This window comes from Aphelocoma coerulescens, chromosome 3 (genome assembly GCF_041296385.1).
Source record: "Aphelocoma coerulescens isolate FSJ_1873_10779 chromosome 3, UR_Acoe_1.0, whole genome shotgun sequence".
NCBI classification, from domain to species: domain Eukaryota; kingdom Metazoa; phylum Chordata; class Aves; order Passeriformes; family Corvidae; genus Aphelocoma; species Aphelocoma coerulescens.
In genome coordinates, this window is record NC_091016.1 from 105,960,652 (window position 1) to 105,983,825 (window position 23,174).

General features: G+C 37.0%; 1 long non-coding RNA gene across 1 annotated transcript; it reads left to right on the forward strand.

Moving 5' to 3' along the window:
• Positions 1 to 15,745: 15,745 nt before the first annotated feature.
• LOC138107389 (uncharacterized) lies at positions 15,746 to 21,163 on the forward strand. Its single transcript, XR_011149474.1, has 4 exons — positions 15,746 to 15,845; positions 17,829 to 17,913; positions 19,057 to 19,112; positions 19,995 to 21,163. It is a non-coding gene; the product is annotated as an uncharacterized lncRNA (long non-coding RNA).
• Positions 21,164 to 23,174: the final 2,011 nt, after the last annotated feature.

Here is a 23,174-nt window from a genome sequence, read left to right on the forward strand (position 1 = left end):
AGAAATAGTTAATAATTCAGACTTTATATGTGTTTGCTTTTACATTTTTCCCCTTATATATGATAATAATGTTTGATCGCACAGAGGCATAGTTGAGAATGTTTTTATCTGAGATGTAACTATTACAAAATATGAAAGTCTATTCTATCTTTTTTTTAATCTTGCATTTGTTTTGTTCCTCCATTATAGCAATTTCACCCCAGCCTAGTTTGGCTGATTTCAAGGGATAAAATTATTCTTTGAAAGAGGAATCAAGACAACTACTCTTCTGCTGCAATCTCAATGAGAAGCAAGCTATATAGCAAGCTATTTTCTCTTTGTCTGTATTCACAAGAGATGCACCCCAACAGGAATGTATTTGAAAGTGATACAGGGTGCCAAGAGCCCAATATTGATATTGTATACATTTCAGAAGGTTTTGCTACAGTTGGCCTTGACTAGTCCTATGGTCCTGTTTGCAGTTTCCTATTGAAAGTTTTAAATTATACTTTAAATATTCAGAGCCAGATCTATTCCCCATCAATATTTACCTCAATAGAGTTCCAAGCCTGTTGATGGCTGTTTTCATGGCTTTGCTGCAAAGAAACAGTAGAAAACTTTTAGATACAAGGGAAAATGCAGTCTTATATTCTACCTCAATTTATGAGCTCAGTTGTTAATCTTGATTACTTCTAGCGACTTAAACAGTTTCATTGCATTCTTAAATATGAAAAAAATATTTTGCCTACCTTTTTATGAATTGTTAATACATTTATCATAGAACATGTGTCCACATGTGAAATTCCATTATTTAGAGTCATCCAATTTTTGTGCCCGTTGTTTTGCTCTGAGTTTTGTTTTGGAGCAAACCAGTTTGTTCCCTCTGAGACAGGTCAAGGACTGATTCTGTAGAAGGTTAGTAAAGGAACAGTTCACAACAGAAATTGTTATAGAGGTATAACTGGATCCCTTTGTCCTGCAAGTTCTAATGCTGGGCAAATCAAATATATTTATAAAAATGAATTTTTTAGTAAGACAAGTGAACATATGAAACAGACAAAAGATCTTAATCAGAAATACTTACTACACAGTATAAAACTAAAAGGACTACTAGTAGATTACAGCATAACATAAAACAGTGCACTGTATCAAGGTACCTATATTAAAGCAAGCAAAAGAAAGAATATTGATTAGGAGTTGAAGGTAACTTACCACCAAAATGAAGATAATGTACACAAATTCCTTAATTTACCCCTGGGGAGTGACTGTGAAATAGACATCCCTATTCACAGGAGAAACTCCACACATTTCCAGAAAAATTTATGGAAGATTTCTGCTTTGTAGAAGTTTGGTGTGACTTTTATAGTTATAAAGTGAATGGATGTCAGTCAAAAATTCAGCTTATCTTGTCAAGTCTCATTTCAAACGTAAAATGTTTATTGGCAGTTGGGAGATGCCAGACCAGTTTAACCCCATGGTGCCAAAATAACTAGCTACACTACAGGTTGTACTGCTTGAGTTATTTGATCAGTTAACAAACAATAGCTTTTGGGATGCCCTACTACTCTGAGTCTTTATGCCCTTTGACAGTACAGGTACGGCCCCTGGCTGGAATCCCTACTCTGCTAGAGTGACTTAAGTCACCTTCCATAAGTTGTTGCCTTTTCCTGTGTGATAGACTCATAGCAATTTCTGACCTCACAATGACTTCAAGAGGATAAATTTGAAGGTGGATGGGGTCTTCTGTCCATGTAATAGGTAGTGACCACCAGTTTTCCATCACACATGACACAGATTCATGAAAGGGGCCATCTTCTAGGACCAGGTGTCTGCAGAAGAGCTCCCCAGACCTCCAGGGACAGATCTGTCACAGAAGCCTCATCAAGGTAGCAGATGCTGTCTTGACGTGCCACTGCCATAGCAGGGACCCATGCCTCCCTCTTTAGCTGCTCTGTCTCACTGCCCAGCCACCATGTCATTTCCAGCTGGTGAAGAACAGTGCTGTGACAACAGGAATGAGAAAGCACATTAATGCCACTCTCCTGGTGATTGCAAACATGTCAAATGGCTCAGTGGGTAGATACCGTGGTGCTGAGGGCAACTCTAAATGGACTGATCTTCATCGTTAGATTTAACTACATCAGGACACCTATATTTGTAGCATTTGGACTGCATTCCACGTGCTCAGAAAGAGGCCATTAATTAAGCCAATAAATGTGAATTTGAATGATTAATTAGTTCACCTAATGCCTTACTGATATTAATAATTCATTCTTAAGTACTCTCCTGGTTAAAAGCTAGGGACTTGGTAATGAGTAACATATCAACCTGAGAACATTATTCGGCTCAGAAATAGTGACTAACATGATGGAGAATACCTCTTACCCTATGTAGGAATTAATTCAATAGGTATTTACTTTTGCTGTTGTTGGGGACTCACATGCATTGGCTGTCAGGATGCATACCCTCATCCCAACCAGGAGAATACAATGTCTATATGTTCTGCAGGAAAAGGAGGAGGACGTGAAGGCAAAAAGGGTGTTACTGACAGATCAATGCCATGGCCCATTACACTGCAAGAACACCGTGAGTCACTTGCCCGAAGAAGTCAATCAAGTAACCTAAGAAGTAGAGGATGCTTTGCCTCAAGCAAGTGCCTTGTTTTAAATCTTTAGTTTCTCTTCCTGGTTCCTATGTAGAAAATAACTTAGTACAGGGATCTCTAATACAGGGCCAAAAAAGAAAGTAAAAAATAAAAGTATAAATTCCTGCAGCCTATATTTTTTTGTCACACTGAGGGAACTGCCTCATACAGCTATTGCTGTTCAAAAGGTGGCTTTAAAAGTTTAGAAATTTTAAGAGAAAATGCTGGCTACAAAACTCTTACAGCTTTATTTCTTGTTTTTTTTTATCTCAGCCCCACACCCCTTCCCCCAAAACCATCCCTCCCCACCCGGTTTGGCTTTTAGGTTTTTTCAACTTTACAGAATGTTTTTGCAGAGTAATTTCTATTTTTCAGGACAATGGCTTGGGAGTTATGAATTGTAAAGTGAATACTTAGATACACATTGGAATTGAAAAGCATGATTCTATATGCCAAAGCCAGAAAGGAAAGCTGAAGAACGAAGTTCAGCCTTGCATTATCTCCTTTCTCTTGCCCTTCTTTTTCCTCCCTTGCCCTGCCTGTCCATATATTCTAGCTTATGCATTCACTGCAGAGTGGAGTTTTTTTCATTTTATGATAAAACCTCAACAAATAGGCTACAGTGACATAAGTGCACACATTATATAATCTTACATTTTCAAGAATGGTGATGAGTAGTTTTCTCCCACTCATTGTACCAAATTTAGAACGTGACTATTATATAGAAAAGATCACTTTATTTGTAGCCATTCCCACATCTACAAATTACACCCCTTTGATTGTCTGTATATTTTCTGTTTATTTCTCACAGAGACTGAACTGTCAGGTGGCATGCTTACATGGATGTTGTCTGTCTTCTGACAGCTGATTTGAGATTCATATGCATTCAATAAAATATCTGGGAAAGCAACCTGGTTTTGGCTGAAGTAAAATTAATTTTCTTAGTAGTAGCTGCTACAGTGTTGTAGCTTGGATTTAGAATGAGGATAATGTTGATAACACACTGATGTCTTCATTGTTGCTGAGCAGGGGTTACCCAAAGTCAAGGACTTTTCAGCTTCTCATGCTGTCCCACCACTGGAAAGGTTGGGGATGCCCAAGAAGCTGTGAGCGGACACAGCCAGGACAGCTGACTCCAACAGACCAAAGGGATGTTCCATACCATATGGCAGTATGTTCAGCATATAACCCAGGAGGAAAACTGCCTGGGGGCCACTGCCAGGTTGAACATCAGTCAGTGGGTGGTGAGTAATTGCTTTCCACTTGCAACACTTGTTTTTCTTGGGTTTTAGTTCTCTCTCTTTTTGTTATTTTCCTTTTCATGATTATTGTTGTTATTATTATTATTATCATTTCAATTATTAAACTGCTCAATCTCAACCCACAGGTTTTCTCACTTTTATCCTTCCAATTCTCTCCCCCATCCCATGGAGGAGGAGTGAGCAAGAGGAGGTGAGGGGCTTACAAATGTGCTATAAATGAAACATAATACAATACAGACAAGATAGAATAACCTACACTTTTCATAAAAGCTCAGTTTTTAGAAAACTTAGATTATTATAATTCTAAAAGGTATATTAATGTCATGGCAAATTATAGGTGAAAACCCACTGACAAAATTGCAAAATATTCTGCAGTTTATCTCAGCCACATCTCTGGGGTTTTTGTGGTGTGACATATGAGAATATCTGGTAAAATTTCTCAAACAGAATTATATTAAGATGTACTGTGAGGCAATTAGTGTTAGAGGTTGATAGTCCTTCCTTTTCGAAAATAAAAAGGCCTTTCAGAGACTTAATGGTTTTTACATAATGGTTTTTAATACAACTTTTGATGAATTTTTTGGCACTCTAACAATCACCCGTATCCAGTATTCAAAAAGATTCTGGTATTAGTTCCAATAGATGATCTCTTATATTTTCCATTTATTAGGAGAATGGGAGAACTATTTTTTATTTGTTATGATAGAGTCTTCAGCAAAATTTTAATAACATATTGCTATAACTAGATGGACATAACCAGTTCAGTCTTCACTGCATTAACTAAAATAGTGTCCAAAATGTCTGAAAAACAAAGAATGAGAAAGAAGTGCAGGCACCAGTTTTGGAGGACTGCACTGTTGCATTATATTCTCTGAAAAATGTGAAATTAACATTTGCTCCTAAGTAGTGGATAACTCACCACTTAGACCAGAGTAAAACTTCAGTACATCCAGTGCTCTTTGACACTAGAAAAGTAAAGTTTTACATCAGCAAACAGACAAATATAGAGGGTCAAAATCAATTTTGCATGTAAGTCAGATATATTTCAATAGAGATGCCAATACAACTCCATTTGAGCAGTTGCAACAACTGTGAATCCTTGACTGAATAAATCCAAGTAGAGCTTCTCTTGTTTTAATCAACATATTTCACACATTATTTTTCAGCCAATTAAGTTACCTATTTTTAACTATGAAACATTTTCTGATGCACATTCATAACTCACATACACTACTTTATTCTTAGAAAGAAGTAGGATGCATTCATGGTTTCTTTGCTTTGGTTTTTGTACAGTTTATGATACACAGGGAATTGGAAGTCTGGTTAATCCTTAAATTAACTACTAAAAAAGAATACTATTAAGATATTTTTCAGTGTTAACCAATTTACCCTTTAATATCTACAAGGTTCTTGTTGGAAAAGTTCGTCGACTTCGGCGGGGGGGAGAAATTGCAGAACAACCAATACGATTTATAAAAGCAAGCTCCGTTTATTAGCAATCCTGAGGCACTTATATAGTATATCAGCTTGTTAACTCTTAAGTGGCTTAAACCTATCAAAGTGCATTTCTGCTTCTACATAATTAGACTACATTGGCAAGCTTCTACTAGTTATGTCATGATTAAAAGAATTCAGAGTTCACCCTCCCTTCTCATGGTCAGGACATCTTATCTGCACAGCTACACATCCTCAAAACTCCCTTTTTGTTTCTCAGGCCTGTTTCTCACACAGGGATTTTCTCATGGAGGTTTTTGCTTGCAGGCCTTCGCCTGCACAGTTCTGTTATTGATTTGTTCCCTTTATCAATAATCCATGTCCCTAATCATCTAATCATTTTGCAACAGGTTCTCTCCCTGCTTTCTGTTTCTTTTTTATCTTTTTTCCTATCCTGTGATTCTTTCTTCTAGTCTGATGTTACTGGCTCCTGTAAAATGGTGAAACCTATGTATTTCTAACTTCTCCACTAAGGATATAAAATATCTGCAAACTTTGGGAACCACAGCTTCATTTTACAATGTCTTTAATTTGCATTCAGTTATTTCCATCTGTGTTCTCTAATGACCTTAAATTAGCTTCCGTAACAGTTCAAAATAGTATATTTATAGTGATGGAGCATATAATTTTTTTTTTTCTGTTGGGTAATATGAACTATAACCCACATGACCCATATTTTTACTGTTTTGTTAAAAATTTATTCCCTGACACACTAGATAGTATATACTTGTCTTTGCATTTGGTAATGTAGCAGACAATTAACTTGGAACCCATGCTACATATAGAAATGAAGATAATTTATATAATTCAAACACTGTGGAAGCCACATATGTGTTTGCAGACAGAATTGGTTGCACAGGTTATTTCCTGATGCTGTGGGTAGTGCTGTGGGTCATTTCCCTTCACTTTTCCATCAATACCATTGGAGAAGGCTGCCACATTTGTTAAGCCCAATTTACCACTATTGAAGCCGTGTTGGCTATCACCAATCACATTCATATTTTCAGTATGCTTCAGCATATTTTTGAGAAGGTTCTGCTCTGTATTCTTACTGAACATAGACTTGGCCACCCAACAGTATCAGGGCAATTCAGTTATGGAATACTGAAATTTGACTTTCACTTAGGTTTCTTCTAATTAAACAAACAAAATTACAGCTTAGACACAATACATAGAAAGGAATGTGAACGTGGCAGCATATTTACCACAAAAAGTGAACATACTGCCCCAACAGCAAAACCTTTCACAATAAAACTTAAGTATTTCCAAACTTTATTATGGTACTTAGACAAACTGAAGGATATAATATAGCAACATCTTCTGCCATTTTCTTCTGGTGAAAAACATTTGCATTTCTAGTCCCTTTACGTAACCTACTGGGCCATTGTGAAAAGGAAAAAAGCGCAGGGTGGTCTGGGACTTTTATCTTCTGTAGAGAGATTGAAATGCATTTTAAATAGTCTTAATATATTTTATTCCTTTTATTAGGAAGTTGAGGTCATGATTTTTTTTTCCAGGGAAGAAGAATTTAGGACTCCAGCAAAAGAGTGCCAGCGTGAGTTTTTCCATGGAGGTACACAGGGCTTTGAGTCAAGGAACTGTTCTTGCTTAGCTGGACTTCCAGAGATGTGGGACAATAAAAAGACAAAACAACACAATAGAAGAATTATGAAGAATCTTTCAGTTTAATTTATTACTGCATTAATATGTATATTTTATGTTAATATTTTTCATCTTATCTACATTTGAAGCCTTTTGAGAGAGAAATTGCCTTGGACTGCTGCAGGATAATCAAGTAAATAACATAACACAGAGATGTTTCTATATCCTCTACTTTTCTACCACTCATGTAAGTAGCATTCAAGTCTATCACAGTGATAACATTATTCTAATCAGATCACATCTGTTGTGAGAAGGAATAAAGTGAAATACATTTGCAGCCTGTGAGGGGACATTTCTAGCACTTAGAGACATTCATCCAGTTCTCTTTTTATTTTTGTATGCAATTTTTTTTGTCTAGAGTAGGCAAAAGATTCATTTCTCACACATGCTACTCAATTATTTATACTCAAAACAGCAGTAATCCTTGTCACTCTGGGTTGTTTACTGCTGTTTCTTTGCTATCAAAAATTCAGTGATAACTACTTTACTAACAAAAATCAAAACATTAAAGCCCAGTTATAATAGATGAAGCAGTTATGGAGAGAAACAAAACAACCAATTTAGATAAATTTAGTGCCTGTTTCTTGCAAACAGTGAAACGAATACTACTAAGATTAAGGTTTTTTTTTCCAGGGAATATTGTCTTCATCTAAAACTTCAACCCTTTATAAATTCTGTTATTTTAAGACCTAAGTGAAACACAGCAGAGGTTGAAGTAAAAAGCTATGTTCACATTGGCTCAACTATGGGCTCTTAAAAGACACATGAGTTTAGCTGGAATACATTTCAGCAATATTTAACAGATATTATTTCTTCTTTATGTGTCATTTAATGCCAGAAATTTTCCATGTGTGCATATTACAGCTAACAGACTTATAGAAAGCATTAACTGTTTTACAAAAAGAAGAGAGGTCAAGGCTCTGTGCTGTTGGTACTGCTGATGGTAGTATTTAGATTCAAAAACTGTTTTGAATTGGAAGGGACCTTAAAGATCATCAAGTTCCAACCCCCCTGCCATGGACAAGGACACCTTCCACTAAACCAGGTTGCTCCAAGCCCCATCAAACCTGATCTTGAGCACTTCCAGGGATGGGAAATTCCTTGTCTGTCCTGGGCTGGGGAGCCCAGAACTGGACACAGCACTCCAGATGTTGCCTCACTGGGGCTGAGTAGAGGGGAAGGATGACCTCCCTCAACCTGTTGTTGGTGCCCTCCCTAACGCACCCAGGTTACCACTGACCTGCTGGCTCATGGACAACTTCTTGTCCTGTTAGCCAGAAGCTTTGGGGAGTTGGAGGTTTGCAGACATAAATAGTCATTTGTGTCTGTCTGCATTGCCCAAGTCTGCAACAGCAAATTTTTTCTAGGAACAGCAACAGCAAATGTCCCAGAAGTGCTGGACACAGGATTTGAGTATTCTGTTAAAAAGTTTACTGACAATACCAAACTGGCAGGTGCTGTTAGCTCTCTTGAAGGATGAAATGCCTTGTAGGATCTAGACAGACTGGAGCATTGGAGCATCATTAATGGGATGAAATTAAACAAGTCTAAGTGCTGGATTCTGCACTTGGGATGGAGCAATTATGACAGGAGTATAAATTGGGAGGGGAGTGGTTGTAGAGCAGCCTTACAGACAGGGATCTGGGGGTGCTGAGTGACAGCAGGCTCCATGTGAGTCAGCAGTGCCCTGGAAGCCAGGAGGAAAAAACCATCCTTGGGATCACCAAACCCAGCATCAGGGTCAAAAGAGGTGATTGTCCCACTGTGTTCAGAGTTGGTGCAGCCTCACCTTCAGCACTGGGCGGAGTTCTGGGCCCCACCATTTAAAAAGGATGTGAAGGAGCTTGAATGCATCCAGAGGAGGACAACAAAGCTGGTGAAAGGACTGGGAGGTATATCCTATGAAGAGAGGTTGAGGGCTTGTCCAGTTTGGAGAAAAGGAGACTGAGGGGCAACCTCACCTCTCTCCTGAGGACAGTATGGGGAGAGAGAGGTGCTGATTGACACATGATTTACAGGAATCCATTCTGCAGAAACAACTGAAGCCTAGGGGAAAATATCTACCAATGAATTGGAGTCAGATAGTACACCAGATACTTCTATTTGGATTGCTAAGTACTGGATGAGTCCCATTACACATGATGTAATCTGTTGACATGCATATATAGAAATCTAAATACTGGCATCATATTTACTGAATTTTATTCCTGCTGTACTTTCCCATTACATAAAGTATATATTTTCTGTTCACACTGGAAATTCTCATAGTTAGAGACCATGTTTTTAATCTATACTGCACCAAGGAAGCTTATCGGTATTTACACTCTTTGGGACTACAGTATATAAATGTTTTATGTACCACATGCTTGAGGATAAAATGATCTAGCCTTTCTTTTTTGTAAACCTCTCAACAATATAGCATATCAGAGCGTAAAGGCTGTTGTGCAGAGGCTGACCAGACTGCTACATAGTGCTGCAGGCTACGTGCTCAGTAATGCAGTTCCCCCTGATAACGGCTTCCCACAAAATTTTAAATCAAATTCTAACCTGCTGTTTCTGTGGTACTCCAATATTATACAGTATTGATATAATATTCCATGAGTTCTACCCACTGCCTTACTGAGCAGCCTCATAAAATGCTCATGGTTTGTCCCTTAGTGTGTAACACACAGGGACTGAGAAAATTCATCCCTCTGCTGATTTTCATAGAGTAATGTCAAACAAAGACTAGGATCAGTGCCATATTTTAACTTAGCTGTGGCTTTAATGTATTTTGCAGTGCAAAAAACCCCTCTCAGTGGGAGTTCTGAGGACGGATAATTAAACTGAAGCAAAGCCGAAACCCAAACAGTTTGGGGAGAGAAATTAGAAGCATTATGAGACATTATCCAATGTGTTGCTTAAAATAACAGGAAACTGGACTAGACCCAGGCAGTCCTTTGTGTTCTAGACTTTCTAGAACATTGCTGTTATGAAATACAGTACACTTGTATATATTTTCTTTCCAAATTTCTTTTCCTACTGTACTTAAAAAACACCACCTATATATACTCCAAAAATCTTTTATATTTAAAATGCTCTACCACTCCACATCATACGGAGACATTGTACAAATAAACATAAACTTTTCAAAACTCCAGACAGCCTTTGGTTGGCTGGTTATTTGTGTAAGTGCGTAGATATTGTGGTCTCTGGCTCTTAGATTTAAACCAGTTATTTCTAGATGTTTGTTCACATAGTTGGATATAAACAGAGGAAATATACAAGTATCAATAATAAAACAAATAATGAACAAGGAAAACTTGATTGATCTACTGACAGAGAAATAGAAATATTTTTGACAAATTAACAGAACTTCTTGTCATATCAAAACTGAATTGTGTCCCAGATATAAAGGAGTACAAAAAATAATGGGAAAATTCAGATGGGAGGGATCCTGCAGGTCATTTCAAAGCAAGGTTGGCTTCAAAACTAGATCAGTTTGCCATGGTGCTCATATAGTTCAGTTCTGGAAGCATCCTGGAATTGTTATCCCAAGGCTCCTGTTAGAAACCTGCTTCAGGACTTCACCATTCTCATGGTGGAAAGCTGCATCCCTATGCCTGGCTGCAATTTTCCCTGAAATCTTTTCACTGAAATCTTTTTCATGAAAAGTGGATACTGTATAAAATCAAACTGGGAGTGAAAATCTTCTCTTTCCCAGCACAGTTTGTTGTAAGATTAGCTCTTTTACAGCAAATAACTGAGCAGCTCCACTGCTCAGTTTTCACAAATGCATTATGATTTAAATTATTTACTGTTCATATTTCAGCTGTCCTGGGTGTGTCCCCTCCAGCTCCTTGTGCAGCCCAAAACTGTTCACTACTGAGGTGGGGGTGAGGAACTTGAAAAGTCCTTGATGCCATGTAAGCACTGCTCAGCAGTAACTAAAGCATCCCTGTGTTATTAGCACTATTTTCAGAACAAATCCAAAACACAGCCCCATACAGCATACAAGAAAATTAACTCTATCCCAGCCAAAACCAGCACAAGATACCATTGAGAATCTGACCACCAGAGAACAAGATATGAGTGTGCAGTCAGGAAGCCTGTGAGGTTCATCTTGGGTCTACATTTCCTTAACTTTTTATCAATTCACTTTGTAGGAAAATAGTTTGCAAGGGTTGTTAAAGATTACAGAGAGGAATGCAATGGGATTTAAATGCACCTAGACACCTAAATCCAATTAACCTTTATTTCAAGTGCCTTTAGATTTTCCTGAAAATTCTAACCCAAGAAAATACTCCAACTAGAAATAATACAGCAACACATACAAACTTTGACAGTGAAAAATAAAATTAAAGTAGAAAACTTCTTTTTATCATGCAGAATATAATGGCTTAAAGTTTACATTTTTACTTTTACCTTTTCTGTAGAAAAATGTGTTAGTTTCGTGTCTACTGCTATCCCTGTCTTCTTCTTCTATGCTGCAGTTATTATCAATCATCCAGAATCTTTGCTCATGTTGAAATACTTACATAGCTTTTACATATTGAACATATGAACCTAAATGCCTATTTCTTTTCTGATATGGTCTTCCTATTGCTGTGAATTATAGAGTAGCCACCCATGACATCAGTCTGCAACCTAGCACTGCAAACCTGTACAAACTGTATTGCTAATAGCATGACTCCTCCCTGGGTTTCAAAAAAATAGAAGGTCAGGAAACTAAAACTAGGTTTGACTTGACTTTAGCCATCACCAGGCAGAACAGTCCCAGCTCTCTCAGCCTTCACTCATAGGAGAAATGCCCTATTCCTCTATTCATCTTCATGGGCCTTCACTGGGCTCTCTCCAGAATGTCCATGTGTCTCTCTTGCACTGAGGAGCACAGAACTGGAAACAGAACTGCAGGTGTGTCCTCACCAGTGCTGAAGAGAGGGGAAAGGTCACCTCCCTTGACCTGCTGGTAACACTGCTCCCAACACAGTCCAGGTTGCTGTTGGCCTTTCTTGTCACCAGTGAGCATCCCTGGGTTGATCCCTGGGTTCAAACTGGTGTTTATCAGGACCCCAGGGCCTGCTTTGCCAAGCTGCTTTCCAGCCCATCAGGCCCCTTCATGTGTTCATGTGTGAGGTCATTCTTCCCTAAAGAACAGGACTTCTCAAGCCTGGAAAGCAAATTTGCACTGTTCCATTTCAAATCTTGACACTCCCTGCTCATTTTGAAATTCATCATGTACTGGGTGATAGATTTGATCAAGATATTGAAACCAATCAACTATTTGTACTGGTAAGCCTCATGCATGTTCCAGAATAGATAAAATAATTTTTATATATCCTTTGCTTTCATAGAATCATTGAATACCAGGTTGGAAGAGACCTCTAGACCATCTGGTCTAACCCTTCTTGGCAAAAGCACAATCTAGCTGTCCAGATGAATCATAAAATTTTCCAACTCTGGAGAATCCACCACTTTCCTGGGGAGATTATTCTATGTCTGATTTTTCCTGTGGAAACTATTTTTCCTCCTGTGTCCAATCAGGAACTCCCCAGAAGTAACCTGTACCCATTGCTCCTTGTCTTTTCTACATGACTCTTTGTGAACAGGGAGTCTCCATCTTCTTTGTAACCATCTTCTAAATACCTTTAAATACTGGAACACAGTGATAGATATCCTCTAAGCCTTCTTTTCTCAAGGCTGAACAAACACAGTTCTCTCAGCCTTTCCTCAAATGTCAAGCTTGCCAGTCTTTTTATCCTCTCTATGTCTGTTTTCTGAATCCTCTCCAGCCTGTCTACATCTGTTTTGTGGTGGGAATGTAGCTGAAATAATGAATCAGAATAAAATTCAGTAGACCTATGGATATTATTTAAAGGAACAGAACTAGTCTACCAATTTCTCCCCTTTTAAAGTCAGAGTAGCTCTAATGCCACCTGATACATTCAAACTAACCACAAATGGACACAGAAATCTGGTATCAACTGCACTTAGGTATGCATGTCTATCTATGTACACACACACAAGGTAGTGTGTACTTTCTACCTTGCTGTGCCTAAAACAGTTATAGATCATGATGCTAAAGTGAGTCTGTTGGAACTAATTCTGTTTACCGAAAGATTCAGAGTTCCAAAGAACTTATACAAACATACTAGCATTGTATACATCCATTTTTTATCATTTTACAAGTGTTTACCATCTGCCCATCAGTAGCAATTTCTATATTAGCTTCCTTGTCATTAGTGACAATATTGGACAGAATCAAGATTAAAGCAGTCCTCTTGAAAATCTCCCTTTTGAGACTGATGTAACTGTACATTTGCAGTATTATTGGAAATCATGTAATCTATTCTTAAATATAGCATATAGTGCCAATTCACTGTCATAATGCCATGTTTTACTAAGCCAGTGCTTTTCAAATGTCTGACTATTTTAATTTCTTTTTTCAGAAAAACTAATAATTGCCAACCACATAGTCAAATTTGTCAAGGTTTATTTCCCATACAATCTCTTCCATCCTTTAGTTATTTATTAATTTCCTGTTCTGTCTAGGGCTGATACTACACCCTGAATCTTTGCATCCTCATTTGCTGAGTATTGACAGTAGCTCACTACAGTACCAATCTCTTCATGTCTCTGGAGCTGAAAGTCGGCATCAGCAGAAAGGAAATAATCTGAGTCAACTCTTTTACTATACAAAAAATGTTTATCCACTTCTGCTTACAAATTGTCTCCTATGTACTTCTGTAGCATTCATGTGATGGCTTCTGCATGGTTCTGTTTCTGTAAAGTAATGTAGGATATGAATGAGATGCTTCTGTCTGCAGTATTTCTATTGTCCCAAGCTGATGAAGTGATGATAACAATATCAACTTTCAAATGCTAAAATAAGATTATACATTCAGAATCAAAGCCATGTGATATATATTTGCAATAGTATTCTGCTGCAGTCTGTAGAACTCATATGGAAATTAGTAATTAGATTTTGTTCTGAGCTCCTAATATTTCAGACAGCAGGGCTCACTTTTGCAGTAGATTACAGATATTCACAGGAATTCATTCTGTAGAGTAAGAAGTTTCCTACAGGATTGTTGGTACTATGAAGGATTCAACATAATGGTTAATTTACAGAGCAGATGAATTTAACCTTTATGAGGAGGTGACTTTTTTGACCTCTTTCTTCATAGTCTCTCAGCTAATGAAGGGAAGTTGTGCTACGTCTGGTAACCTTATGAGGAAGTTCAGTGGTTGGAGAACCATGCCCTTTTATTCAATTCAGTCTATCTCAAACACAAAGATGCTGCCTGTAACATGTGGGAATTTTTTGTCCTTTTGTGCAGGCATTTTACAGCTCCTCAGTCTTTCTGCATCTTCATTCTTTCAACTGAAGAATGACCTAGCCCTACCTGAGAAAAGATAGTTAACTACCTGTTGCTGCCCAACTACCAATGTATTAATATACTATAATTCTAAATAAAGGTAAACAATAAGTAAAAAAAAGACTAATAGGAAATGTACACAGATGGCTTTATATAATTCATAAACCCATCTCAATTTTTTTCACCTATTGTTATAGAAAAAAATCATTTCTCTCATAGCAGTAAGAATTTATAGGACATTCTAATATTTCAGCAATTACAAGTCACATTTTCATTTATAGAAAAACAATTTAATGTTGGTCAAAGCATGTTTGGTTTTAGTCTGTGTCTTTCAATATCATTAGATAAGAATTTGAGAATCAGATTTTGTGTTATTCATGATCTTTATTTGATTTTTTTTTTGTTTGATAAGAGATACTCTAATGTCAGTGCTTTCTATGTGCACAGCATTATTTATGGATATCTTCTTAATGTTCCTTATTAATTCTGTGTTGGTGATTGATTTGATCACACTTTTTTCAGTGTGTATAATGAAATTAGTTTAATAGCTAAAAAAATAGTCTTTGAGACACTGAACATGAACGGATGGGAAAAGTATATAAATTAATTTATAGTATCATTTAATTTAGGGAGACATTAAAAATTGCTTGTATTCTAATGAGTCCTTCAAATAAAATAGGGCTTGTTACCTCATTGATGTTCTGAGAACATTAAAGAACCCCTTTGTAAGGGTCATGTTAATTGCTGGAGCAATTTGGGTGATATCAGCAGTGCTGGCCATCAGACACAGCTGATCGTGTCTCAGAGTGCAGCTGATCCTTCCCTGATCAACATAATACGGACAGGAGACAGTGACACCAGCATAATCCTCCTGAGTTTGCTGTAGCTTTGGTCTCCTTTGGTCTGAGCTAAGTCTCAACTTCTCCTCAATGGAAATGAACAGAGCCTTAACATTTTGTAGGCATATGGCAAGGGGAGCGGCAGCATCAGGCAGTATTGTGAGAGGTAGGTTGCATCTCACACCTTTCTTGTTCCTCTGATTTTTGGCTTGGGTGGATTATTGCAAATGACTATTTGCTTACTAAGTACTGAAACAAGAAACCTGCTGAAAAGTAAACTTATTAAAATATTAGTTTTACATTATGTCATGAAATCTAATAGTTATGCTCCTCACTGTTAATTGCTCTTCATTTCTTAGATAATATAACTGAAAAAATAACCCATTTCAGCCGAGTAGAGCTCTTTAACTTTGTAGGTGCACAACTGATGACAGCTGACAGTAGTTTTACTTTGGTTTCAGCACAGATGCTCCTCATTTATGTAGCTGAATGGGAAATCAGAATTAGGCCCTAAGGAGTATTTCTTCATTGAACAACTTCCTTGTTGCAAAACTTGCAAAGCTGCCTGTCAGAGAGGGAGGGGGAAGTATTGTGAAGACACAGTCTGGTATGAAAACCTATCTGAAAAATAATCAAAGTGCATGTATATTTATATGTGGAAAATATGTATTTATAAGTATCTTCTATATACCTTGGGAGAACATACTGTTTCTTTGCTGGGGTGAGAAGGATGGGGTCAAAGTAAAGTAGCATTGAAATTCAGTTAGTGCTGTAATCACTAAACTCTGGTTAAGCTAAGCTTCTTATGTCCATTTCAGTTACAGACTGACAATAAGGAGGAAAGAAATGGCTAGCAGACCCAGACTCTTTGCTGTAAAACTGGAAATCTAGATTCAAGAATTCTTATTTAAACTTTCTCACTTTTCCCTGGCTTGTTAGGAGTAAAAAAAATAGTGATGAAGGCTAAAAAAATCAATTCAGCTGTAGGAAGTGTGAGAGGGTAGACAGACATGTACCTGTTAGCTACCTATTATGTGACTGGTAACACCTATAGCATAAAAGTGGTATTCCTGCTGCTAGCTTGATTTTTTCTTTCATCCCAGCATCACCCTTGACAAATAAAAGCTTTTATTTCCCTAAGAAAACCCCATGTTAACTGCTTAAATGATACAATTACATAGTCAGTGGCACACATTTTCTGTTTGATGCTATGAAACCATCACATGTGTCCCAGATGCCATAGCTGGACGTCTCTTTTCCTCATGCCTCATACTGTAACTCACATGAGGAAGACACCAGTGGCATTATGTTTTTATTATGTTCTTCCAGAATTTACTGATCCTGCAGTTCTATTGCACCCCAAAGTGTTTTGCTTGATTATTCTGGGCATGATGTATCATTCCACTCTCAGACACAGAGAGACTATGATTTCCAGAAGCAGTAACAGTACCATAGCAACATTTTAAGACAAGATTTTAGTTTTCCCCTGAACTTTGATTACTGCCTTTGTGATTTTCTCTTCTAGTATTTCAACCTCTTTAGCCACAAGTTGCCTCTTTCTCAGTCCAAACTTAATCAAGGTTGATTAAAGCTTCTGATCTCATTTAAGCTCTGTGTGCCTCTGTCCCCTTTCCCTGTCCTTGGTGTACCCTATCCTGCATGGAGACCTCACCTCTGCAGGAAGCACACTGCCGCTGAGGGAAGTGCAGGAGCTGCTGTGTCCCTTGCCTCTTGCCCTGCAGCTGGTAACATCTTCCTTTTCTCTCCCCTGTGCTACCACTTGTACATGTTGTTTTTCAGCTCGGCACTCTTTGCCTTCAACGAGCTTTATCCTTTCCTGCACATCACTGTACCATGCCAGCAACTTCTTTCTCTCCTGCTTTTACAGCTGTCTTCCATCCAGCTTCCTGGCTTATGACATGCCATCACAAACATTTTATGTTCTCCCTTGGGGCCTGCATTGATGTTGCCCCTGCTTACATCTCTCTCATTCTCTATGCACATGCTCTGTACTCTGACTGCTATCATCTCAGTGCTACTTTCATAACTTTTTGTTTATTTATACCACAGATGTGTTATACACTTGATGACTTACTTGAATGGGTCCTTTATTCCAGCCTGGACAAATAGTGTCTCCAGGGGTGCTCACCAGACTGCCTCCTGTCTAATTGCGTTTCTCCTGGTCCTTTAGTCTCACAGCCCGTTTGACTCTTCTTTCTTGGTCTTTTGAAACAATCTAACAACACTGAAAAGTAAAACCCTCTTGGTGGGATATTTTTTTTCTACAGGGGAAATACCAGCCATATGCATGCTGTTATGTACAAAAAAGTAATAAATTAAAGCAAATCTAGTGTGTCAGTATAACAAGAGACTGAATGAAAATGTTACACTTCCCTGTGTATCAAATTTGAGAGATATCGGGACCTAATAAAGATAACTTAAAAGATTTTTAATATTGTTCAAAATACCATGTGATATCTTCAGAGTTTAAAGGAGACTTAAAAGTTTATTTTCATTTTTCATACTTAACCTATAAGCTTTAAAGTCAATATGGAAAAATATCAGCAAATGAGATTTGGGTTTTTTTTAGAATCTCTGTGAGTGTCGGGACACTTGAAGAGGAAGACTGTGCAGGCACCAAAGGAAGAGTGACAATGTGTGTGAAGAGATTTCTGGTAAAGTGGGAATCTATTCATCATGATACTGGAGCCTGTTTTCCCATGAAAATTAAAATGGGATGGGAATTTATTATGAGGATTATATAAAATTGCAGGATTACTTCAAATTTCTGGTATAAATGGAGTGGATGATTACTAGAGACAACACAGATACATGACAACATCAAAGACCTTGGGGAATTATTGTAGTGGAGTTACAGTATTAATCAGGCCAGAGCACTATAAGTTTATTAATTATACTGTTATAATATTGTGTCATAATCTCTTATTATGTGATTATGTGATTGCTCCAAGCTCCTTTGTTTAATAAACTAAGAATATCTTTATCAAAATCAAATTCAATGTAAGTATTTCAATCTTTAAAAATAACAAGGGAAAATAAGATTTTATCAAGCATCGATATGGATAATCAATGTCACTTTTCTTCTATTAATCTGCTGATAAACTTTCCAAGTCTATCACATTGAAAGTGAATCTTGATATAGTTGTATTTCATTCTTTATATCTGAACAATATACCTAATTTTGGAAGAGAAAGCTTACAGTACATTAGGAAAGCATATGGATCTAAACCAGCAAATGGATTAGATAACTGAAGAGAAATCCATATTTACATGACAAATTCTTTCTAAATTAATGTTATCTTCTACATGAACTGCATCATGAATTAGGAAAGTAAAAGTTTTAGTTAATGACTGCAAAGTGAATTAAATATGGAATGTTATTTTTTCTTCAAGTTCTGAATACTGTTTCATTTAACTATCTCTGTACTACTAAATTATACATAACCAGGGAATTTTGCTTATGGAATTTCTGCATCTTACCTGACAAATTTTTTTAATGGTGCCTAGCATAGTCTAGCCCGGAGAATGATACAGGAACTATCAAAGGCTGAACAATGATGTGAGGACAACAGAAATGCCATACTGGCTCAGAATTATTAATGACACGCAATATTCTGTTTTAAAAAAGTCAAAATGAGATGAAACAAGCAGGCAAACCTGAATGATATTTTTAGACAATTTGTTTCATAATTTCCCTAGCATCCACAATCTTTATATTGGAAGTATTGGAAGGTTTATATTTCTGTCTGTTTAGAGACCTAGTAGTCATTAAATTTCTGATCTTTTTGAATCTGCAGATACTATCTACCTTCACAACCTCCTGTGCCAGTGAATTCTGGAAATTCAATGCACAGTGAGTGAAACCTCATTTTAAACCTCATTTAAGCTAGTATGCTCCCAGCTTCAATGAGTGCTCTCTAGTTGTATAATTTAAGGGTTGTGATCTAGCTATATATTCATACTCACTCTTCAGGATTTTTTAAATCTCAGTTGTACACTCTTCAGAATTCTCTGGTCTCTCTTCATAAGACAGTAATTCCTTCAATCTTCTATTTTAGCTGCTCTTTTGTGTTCCCTTCCTTATGTCTTTGTATGTCCTTACCAATCAACAGCTGGGACTTGGTCACCTTAATCTGAAGGATAAGAGGATTTAATGGGCTATTTCAATCAGGAATGGTCTTGAGACAAAAAATGGATTCCATATATTGTAGGAGAAAAAAAAATGTAACATTGACCATGTGGGCCAGGAGGCAGCCACAGCACACAGTGAGACATCTCCCAGTCTTGCTGAGAGTGAGACTGAAGGGAACACTGGAGAAAGTACAACCTTGACCTGGTCATCAGCTCTTGGAGATCACAGTTTGAAAGACATCACTTTCACTATGTCATAAGCACAAAATATTTTCAAAACCTCAGAGCACCAGCAGCATAGAAAAAATAGACATTCCAGCAAGAGCCAAAACATGGGGGGCAAGAATTTTGACCACCATGAGAAAATCATTGCCATAGAGACCTCAGGTTGAGTGATTTCCACAGTCTTTGCAAGTAAGATGGAAACTGATTCCAGAAATGGTGCTCCTGTGAGCATTTTTTCTGGAAACGATTCCCTTTTTGACTGAATTCCACTCAGCATGCCTGCACAGGGATTTCCCGGGGGCTGTTTCCAAATACAGAGCTAGAATTGCCTTCTGTTGTTTTGTCATATAGCCTTTTCTTTTTTTTTTCCCCTAACCAGATGATATTATTTACTGTGGACTAATAAACAACGTCTGATTTATCACTGGAGACTCCTACATAGAACATCTAATTGAATTTCCATTCTTTTTGTCACTGGTGTTGTAACAGGACATGCTGGTTTTTTGGTTTTTTCATTTCATGAGATTTCACTTTTAAGCACTTTACTGGGATGTAATATAGCTTAAAAGAATAATTTGTGTTTAAAACATTAACTGCTATTAATAATAAGCTAATATTTATGCTGCTGCTTAAATACAGGCCTCTTCACACAGTTGAAAAAAGGTATCAATGATAGTGTAACTTTGAGAAATTTTCAAACCATTTATTGTTTTGGCATTATGCTGTATTAAATTTCTTCCAGAAAATTGCATAATTCCTGAGATATGGTCTTCCTCATCTTTAAGAAAAATACTGCTGCAAAATGTATGATATACACTGTGGCCTGAACTAGTTTACCTGCTACCGCCTCCCTGTATAGATTTTCTCCTTCCTGTAATCACACCTCTCTCTTCCCAATTTTTTTTCAACATAAGACTTTGACTGATACAATTCAAGTGTGCAGCAAAGAAGGGGGTTTTGAGGGCAATGAGATGTGATTAAAATGCCTTTGCTGGAGCTTTGGAGGGTAGAAAAACGAATTCAAGTTAGAACAGCTTTTATTAACATTAATATTATTATTGCTACTATTACTACTATTATTACTACTACTATGACCACTACTACTACTATTTTATTATGCTAAGAACCACCCAGTACTTGACTGGCATAAAGAGCAGGTCATCTGTTAATTTCATTTAAAGTTATGTTTTTCTGCTGGCTTTCAGTCTGTTGGCCAATTTGTCTGGCATTGACATTGTTCTGTTCATTGAAGGGGTGTATGGTGCATGTTTCTTGCCATAAAACCAGCAGTGTGTTTTCATTTTGAAGTAAAATCAGAGATAAATTGTCATAAGTCTTATAATTTAATTGATACATGTGTTCCTCAGCAAGGATTTAGAAATTATTGATAAACTGAGCCTCTGAAAATTCAGAAAATTTTTTTTATAATCAGATCCCAACTTTATTAAAAGAATGTGTCATATTAAATGTAATGCTGAATACATTTCAAAACTATTATTTTCTTGAGGAAGGTAGGTATTTTTAAACCAAATACCAAACTCTATTTAATTCGTCCACTCATTAAAAAACTCTTTTTTTGTAATTTTTTTCCAAATTATAAATACTGTTTATTTTGCAAATCTGTAGTCTGTGTCTGCAAGTTTATATGTGATATACTTACATATGAAATATATAGATATGAGTATTTATAGATTTCTAGTATTTTTCTCTTCAGAAATAATTTTACTGAGACCAACTTGAGTTTACTGTGTTTGGCAAAAGCTGTTCTCATTTGAATAGTCATTCTGTTCCAAGCCTCACTCTGAAAAAGAGAATATTAACAGACTGTGTTGTAAATTAATGCATTACATTTTCAAAATTATAATTGCATGGATTTGAAACAGACTTCAGAGAGCCATATTTTCATGTCACACAATATAGCAATTAATGGAAACATCTTAACGGGGGACAATGGGTTTGTTTTTTGCTGTTATGTAGATCTAAGGACAAAGGGATTATTTGCATAAATTTATTTTATCTGCTTCCATGCTTAGGCCATGAGTGGGGGCCAGAGCTGCAGTCACTGGCCCAGGGATGTAGCTAAAGCAAGAATAATGTCTCTGCAGTGTTTGTCACATGGACTGCTCTTTGTCCTGCTCACTGCTTGCTCTATGACCATTGCAACGCTATCCGGAAGCTTCTAGAAAGGCATTCTTAAAGTTTTGATTTTTTTTCCTTTTTTAACACACTGGCTAAAATAGCAAATTTGGTATACATTAACTTATATTTTATAAGAATTATTCATGCAGGCAAATGATGTGTTTTTCTACTTTTGTTTCATATTTCAGTTTTAAGGGTGCATTGACCCACAGAAATTTGAAGTTTTTCATTAAAAAGTTCATGTTAAAATAGTAATTTCAAAATTTCTGGTATTTAGAATTTAAAGCAGGGGGAACAGTTATCAAACAAAATTCTGAAGGACATTAGGGCATAGAACATAGCAGAGAAGGACTACTTATAAATTAACCTTAATTTAGGCAAACTGATGCTAAACTCTGAAAATGGTCCTAAAGGATTATGTTAGTACTCCTGAGACTACTGTAGTGATCTCTAAGAAGTTAGCTCATATGGTCACTAAGAGATTGACATTGTTCAGGCTTTCCTTGCTCATGAAAAATATATTCTAAGCTTAATTCGTTATGGATCATAGAAACCTAAGGATCAGAGTGTAGCTCAGACTGAAAGCCAGCAAATGCTTACTCTAAGACTCTTGCCACTTCCAAAAGAGTTTTTTCACTGCTGTGTTTATTCCCAAAGAGGATCTGATGAACTGCACACATCATTTCCTTACGTGTGACTTTACTAAGCATGATTGTCAAGGTATTGTTATATGAATGTTATGTTTGCATGAACTAGTAAGTAGTTAGCTCAGAAGGAGTCAATGATTTCCTTAAACGCAGATATTGGGAGCGATGTTAGTGCTATTTATTGCCTAGACAGAGACATTAGCACTTCTCAGCTTGGGGAGGGGAAGCCAACAATCCTACAGGCACAATGTTACAAACTGACATTCTGAAAAAGTGATGAAGCACCAGAGAGCTGTGGAGCAGCAAGGATAAATGTCTGAGCGTTAATGTAGCATGCACAAAGAAGATGGGCATACAAAGACTGATGCATCCCACTGTCCAGATTTCCCTCAAGAAAAGCAATATCCAACCTGTGGATCTTGCCCTACAAATGGATTTCAGCAAGTAAATCTTATCATCATGGTTCCAGTTTGTTATCTAAGTGAAACACAAAGACAACTTAAAGTGTACTTACTGCTTTATATATATCTGCCTCTAAACACTGCAGTGCTTTATCTTGATTGATTCTAGGGTTTCTAAAGATTAATTATCTACTTCTATTTTAATGCTGTCTGATGCAGAAGTGATTTTAAAGAACCAGAAATCCATGCCTGGGGTTGAAGTGATTCATGACACACTTTCACAGTGCTAAATGTTCCATCAAAAATTACACAAGGTACCAAATGACTTGGGAATATCCTCCTTTTCTTTTTATGGCAACTTTGCTATTGGCA